Raw genomic sequence first — 6,548 nt, 5'->3', positions numbered from 1 at the left:
TTATATGGCGAGTATATAACAAACTCTGTATTTTGAGTGGAAATGTTAGGGGGTCGTCTTATACGCCCAGTCGTCTTATACGCCGGCAAATACGGTAAGTAAAAAGTAAAACCTCTGGTCTGAGACTGTAGAGATTCGGGAAGGCTGTCAAAGGTGAAGTTCAAGCATGGGGACAGCAAAAGACCCTGTAGAAGAATAAAGAAAGGAAACACCTACAGAAACAAGAGTGGCCACAGAGGGATCCTGGCTAATGAGCCTGGTTTATAAAGATATATATAGTAGTCAGAGGGCAGGGTCCTATACGAAGAACTTCCAGAACTCTCAAACCCAGGAGGATCTGGGATGAACAAAACTATAAAAAGAACCTCCAAAGCTCTGCCCCTACTATGACTGCCAATTGTATTTTAGGATTCATGTTCAGAAAAAGTAAGAAACAGGCACCCTATTTAATGGCTTTGCTTCTTCCTCTTAGCCCTCAAAAGTGACTGCAGGAGGCAATGTAAAGTTTCGGAGGCCTGATCCTGGGGCCAGAAAACTTGATTTCAAATTCTGATTCTGCAGTCAATTGGCTGGCTTTCCTAGGATAATTATATAACCTTCCTTATGATAAAATCATCCATGTAAAATGTCTAACAGAGTGCTTGGTACACCGTGAGCTCTCAATAATAGTAGCTGTTGTTTTTGTCTCTATGATTGTTAAACTGGAAACATTACCATGGATCAGGTGGATGAAGAAGTTGTCTCAGAACACTTGGCTGATCATACGCCAGCAAATGGCGAGAACAGGTAATCACGATGATGATAATAATAAGACCTATATACCAGCGTCCGACTGAGAATGCAGCTGACACCAAAGAAATGGAGCTGAGAGATGGAGAGGCCATGAGACTGAGCCCTGGTAGCATTACTCAATCCAGTCATGAAGGAATCTGATTCCCTTTGGATTTTCTTACAGGAGTGAATACATTTTCATTCTCCACCCTGCTTTGACGCTTTGATGTAAGCCATGCTGAGTTGGGTTTCTGCTGCCTGATCAAAACAGATGGTCAGCTCTTGGAAAGAGATCACGTGGAGCCAGCATAGGTTAACAGCAACAACAAAAACAGGCCAGGCCAGACTATCTTCATTCCTTTGCTTAAAGTTAACTAGATCAGTAGATCAAAGAAATGCTGTAGGCTAGTGTAACTAAACCAGCAATCTCTCCTGACATCCTTACAAATAAGGAATAAGATGTGGTGGTGGAGGCTGGAGGTGGTGGGGGTCAACAGTACAATACATGGACTAGAGCGCTGGGATCTGCCCATCTTATTAAGGTTATCCATTGGTTCTGTTGGTGCTTTCCATTTCTAAGGCCACCTGAGTCTAAACTCCTACCGCCTTTCTCCTGGACCAGTACAACAGCCTTCTGATTGGATGCACAGCCCCAAATGGAGTGGTCATTCAAAAACATAAAACTGGGGGTGGCTGGTTCGCTCAGCTGGTTAGAGTGCAGTGCCCATAACACCAAGGTTGCCGGTTCGATCCCCACATGGGCCACCAAGCTGCGCCCTCCACAACTAGATTGAAACAGCTACTTGACTTGGAGCTGATGGGTCCTAGAAAAACACACTACTCCCCAATATAAAAATAAATACATAAAATAAAATAAATTTTAAAAACAAACAAACAAAACACATGGAACTGACTGCTTTACTTTCCTGTTCGAAACCCAGGCAAGTCCTCCCTGACCCACATCCCCCTTCCAAAGAACCACTCCTTTCCCCAATAGTTATTTTTCCTATTCTATCTATTTTACTGGTTCATTCAATAGAGTGTAAGCTCCACAAGAACAGGAATCATGTCTGTCTTATTCATCAACACATTACCTAGTGTCTACTCCAGATCTAGCACATAGTAGGTGCTCAGTCAGTTGAATTAATAACTGAATGATTTGGCTGAACACTGGCAGAATAATAATCAAATTGCCAATGACACTATTACAAGTGCAGTTAGACGAATACGATCATATACAACTCTAGGAAGCCACCAAAAAGTGGCTTGAGGTCAGGTAAGAGATAGCAACTCCTCTTCAATTTTATATAAATAGAATTATACAGCATGTATTCTATTTTGTATCTGGCTTCTTTCAGAAAAATTATCTTGAGATCCTTCCATGTTATGGTATGTATCAATAGTTCATTACATTTTATTGTCGAGCAGTGTTTTATTGTATGGATATACCAATTTGTTTAGCCATTCACTGGATAAACAATTGGTTGTTTCCCATTTCTCTATTACAATAAAGCTGGACCTAGTAATTAAATGTCTGGATCACATGATAGGCATATATTTAACTTTTTAAGAAAATGTCAAACTTTTTAAAAGTGGTTGAGACATTTTACATTCCCACCAACAATGTGTAAGAGTTCTAGTTCCTCCACAACCTCATCAACACTTGGTGTATTCAGTCTTTTTTCTTTTTAAAGATTTTATTGGGGAATTGGGGGAGGGGAACAGCGTTGGGGAATCAGGGAAGGGGAACAGACAGGTAGACAAATAGCTGTTTTTTTCTTCAGTCTAGTTGTGGAGGATGCTGCTTCACTGGCCCATGTTGGTGTGATCATTGCGCTCTTCCCGGGTGAGGCAATCGGTCACCAGTCATTGGTCGGCTGCTCATGGTGGCTCACAGCGGCTCTCGCCTGCTGCCGGCCACCCATGCTGGCTGCCAGCCACTCACATAGCTCATGGCAGCCCACTGCAGCCCCGCTGCAGCCTACGCCTCACTGGCGATTCATGGCAGCCCAGCTCCAGGTCGAGCTGTTGTTCACCATCTTGGCTGGAGAGGGCGCAGCGTCACTGGCCCTAATGTGGGATCTGAACCTGGGTCCTGTTGCTCAGAGCTGGTGTCCCAAGACAACTCTTAACCAATGTGCCACTCGGCCGGCCCTCATTGTGGTTTTAATGTGTATTTCCCCAATGATTAATGATCTTGAGCATCTTTTCAAGTACTTATTTGCTACCCATCTATCCTTGTTGGACAGCACGAATTGTTCATTTGTTTGTTTGTTGAAATTACAAAAGGTTCTCACTCATTACATTGCTAGATCAACAATGCAGAAATTCACAAAGAATGAATAGCCCCCACAACCAATCCCCAATGTAAGTTACCAAAGGTGCATAAGGATCACCAGGAACATGTATCAAAGCATGCACATTTTAGCCCCCACTCTGGAAGATTCTGATTCAGTAGGTCAGAGATGCCGCATTTTTAACAAGCCCCTAGGCGATTCTGATGCAAGCAGTCTGTGGATCATCTCTTGAGAAATTCTGCTCTTAAACTTGTCCTACATAGGGATGGTTGAAGGGATGAAGGAGGTGTGTCTGGCAGTGCATCTGGAGGGGAAACTCATGCAGGAGTGCACAGGCTGCCTTCAAATAAGGAAGAGCCTTTGCCTGAGTGAGCTCATTTGTTCTATATTGTACAATGGAGCCTCTAAAGTTTGGAACCTAAAAGTCAAATTAAAAAAAGCTTTCTGACAGAAAGCTACTGTGAAACAAAATCAGGCCACAGAGTCAGGAAGGAACTTTGACTTTGACTTTCCAAAGTCACCGGGCTTGCAGAAAAGAACTTCTTTGGGTTGAAAATGACTGATTGGGAGTAAGGTAGACAGTGGACAAGAGAAATCCCAGACACATACGGTATATACATTCATTCATTCATCTCCCTCTCCCTCTCCCTCTCCCTCTCTCTCTCTCCCTTCTAAGGAAAAATTCTCCTTTTATAAACACATGGAGAGGAATGTAACCCATCAGACAGGTAGTATGTGTCTTAACCCAAATTAAATAGCAGCTATTTGCCCTAAGCCATATTTCCTTGGCTCTATTTGCAAGGCCGAAAATGGTAGAGAAAAGAGACAACACTGTATTTTGTAAGAGCAGTCCTTTTTATAGATAACTAGGCCTGCCCAGACCCTGTCCCAAAAATCTGGAATCCATAGATTTTTAAATTCTTAAGCTTGTCAATAAACAAGCAATGGGCTTTGGAAAATCAAGGTCAACAAATGCCACTTTGCTTCAGTTGCAGCACCCAAAGACATCTCCCCCTCATCAGTTAAATAAAAAGCCATTTATTTGACCTAGAGCAGAATCAACCAAGGCACTGTTTACCACAAGCTGCTGATCCAAGAGGGATGTGAGCCAACTGCCGGCAACTCCTGTACCCTGGCAGAAACTCAGCTGAGTAAGACTGGGTGTTGCCCAGGTCCCCATGTATATCTTCCTTTCCTCTCATTTAAAAACAAACCATACAGGTGCTGGCTCCATTCAAAAGAGGCAAGTGAGGCCCAATAAACAGTCCTTGTTAGAATGCCTGGTAGTTTCGTTTTGTTGTTGTGTTTTTTGTTTGTTTGTTTGTTTGTTTGAGTGTCTGGTAGTTTCTACTTTCAGTAATCCATCAAATATTGAGTGTAGTGCATTATTCTAAATAAGGGCTAATTTAGATTACTATCATCAAGGTATATGCTGCCATTTGTAAGTCATGATAGGGTTGACTTCTATTTGCAGGTTTATAACTTTTTAAATTTTGCTTTATTTCAGGTATAGCCCAGTTTCCTCCAGGTCACCACCCTTTCCAACTGGCACAGCTATGATTCACTGGGTTATGTGCACCAGCAGTTTTACTGAGCACTCACTATGTGTCAGGATACAAACTCTTACTATGTGCCAGGATACAAACTGTCTGAAAATAGCCTGAAGGATGAAGCAGACAATCTTATCTCCATTTTACAAAGAAAACTGGGCCTTGGAGAGGGTAATCTGTGTGTCCAAGATCACACAGCTGGTGGCACCAGGGCGCTGTCTGGACTCACTCTTTCGCCGGCTTCCTCCCTTTAAAAGAGGAAACTGCTCTGAAGTTGCGCAGCCAGAGTGCCAGCCTTGTCATTCCCCAGAGCAGAAATGCTTCATGTCCAACTTGAAACCGTGTGCAAGGTTATGTGTGAACCCCTCGGTGGGGAGGGGATCCAGTTTTCTAAGAGGTCAGTGACCCCAATAAGGTTAAGAACCAGCGCCTGGGCGGGCTGTCAGCTTTTGCATTCCCCTCTACGGTGCAGGTGCTCAATGGGTAGGGAGCATTGGAGCGAAGCCCGACGTTCTGGCTTCCAGCCTCAGCTTTGGCACCAATTTTCTAAGGACCCTTGGCCAAGGCAGCTCACCTTATGGACCACAGATATCCGTTCTCTTCTCCCCTGGCCTTGACTGTCTATAATTATACTTTCCTTGGCAAGGATTCTTTAGCATTGTTCGATTATTTCACTGTTTTAACATATGGATTCTTACTAACCGTCGCCCCAAATCCTATGGTGACGCAGGCAGGTTTAAACAGACCCAAAGAATAACTAGTTTTTACTAGACCGGCTTACCTCTCTGGGCCTCAGTTTGCCACCTGTAAAACGACTCAGTTGGGTCACATGGATCAGGTGACTTTCATTCCCTAAGGCTCAAGACACACAAAGCTGGCTACCAAACAACATGGGACCTGGCGTCATCGCTCCCGCGCTCCCCCACCTCCCTTTTCAGATCTGACAGCAGCTGTTCCCCCCCCCCTCCCCCCGAAGGCGCCCCCGTCTTCCCGCCCGGTGTCCTGCCAGGCGGACTCACCGCGTGCTATGTGCCGGTGCCCTAGCTCAGAACTCGGCCACCCCGTGACTATGCAGCCAGGGCAGGAGGGGCACCGGGCTCCCGGGACCCGCGCCACGCCAGGCCTCTGCTCCGCGGTCCCCACGGTGAGCGCGGCTCTGCCCACGCTGCGTGCGTGCGTCAGGAAGGGGTTGCCGGATCTCCAGCCTTTGTTAATTGTCTTTCTGGAGCCAGGTTGTTTTCCACTTGCGGCCCAGCGGCAGCAGCAATAGCCCCGAGCTGGCTCGCAGCCAGCAGCGTGAAGTTGCCAAGTGGGTGTTAGCGCCGCCGCACCCAGGGACACACACCCCCGTGGCTTCTCATTAAGTAGCTTTCTCTTTTGGGCTCCTCACCCAGAAAACAGGTGGGAATGTTGACGTCCGGAACAGAAGCCACTGATGGGAATGTTGACGTCTGGATCACTGGATTTCTGTGCTCCCGCCGAATCAATAAACTTCAGGGCTGGACACTGATTTAATTCTGCGTGTGGGCTACCCAGGACCCAGCTTTCCTGAGTGCCCTCTGCGCAATCTTAGACAAATCTGCCCGTCTCCCTACACCCCAGTTTCCTTTTCTATGTGGAGGTGTTTGTCCTTCTCTCACTACTGTGAGTGGGACACTGCTCCAGGCACTAAGTGTTCAGCAGTCAACAGGCCAGACCAGTTCCCGGCCCTCTAGGGGGTGGGTCCAACATCCAACACACAATTGAAAGAGATCATTGCAATGAAAAGTATGAAAGTTTCGTATCAGGGCAATCAAACCTTCTTTGTGGAATCATGGAATAGGTTGATGTTTCTAAATCCTCCCAGTTCTAACATTTATTCTTAGCCTCGTTATTAAAGTTTATTATTTATTATTAGTGATAGTGATAGACTAGCACTAATATTGCTTAC

General features: G+C 45.4%; 1 protein-coding gene across 1 annotated transcript in view; it reads right to left on the bottom strand.

Annotated features, from left to right (window-relative positions):
* The window catches only part of ARHGEF37 (Rho guanine nucleotide exchange factor 37), a 48,139-nt gene extending 41,866 nt beyond the window's left edge, over positions 1-6,273 (bottom strand). The window contains exon 1 of the mRNA XM_019624407.1: positions 5,638-6,273. The gene's annotated coding sequence lies outside the window, so the exon portion shown is untranslated. The remainder of the gene's footprint in view (positions 1-5,637) is intronic.
* Positions 6,274-6,548: the final 275 nt, after the last annotated feature.

The sequence above is a fragment of the Hipposideros armiger genome, unplaced genomic scaffold (assembly GCF_001890085.2).
Source record: "Hipposideros armiger isolate ML-2016 unplaced genomic scaffold, ASM189008v1 scaffold_590, whole genome shotgun sequence".
In the NCBI taxonomy this organism is placed as follows: Eukaryota; Metazoa; Chordata; class Mammalia; order Chiroptera; family Hipposideridae; genus Hipposideros; species Hipposideros armiger.
Note: the sequence above shows the minus strand (reverse complement) of the source record. Positions and strands in the feature narration are given on the sequence as shown.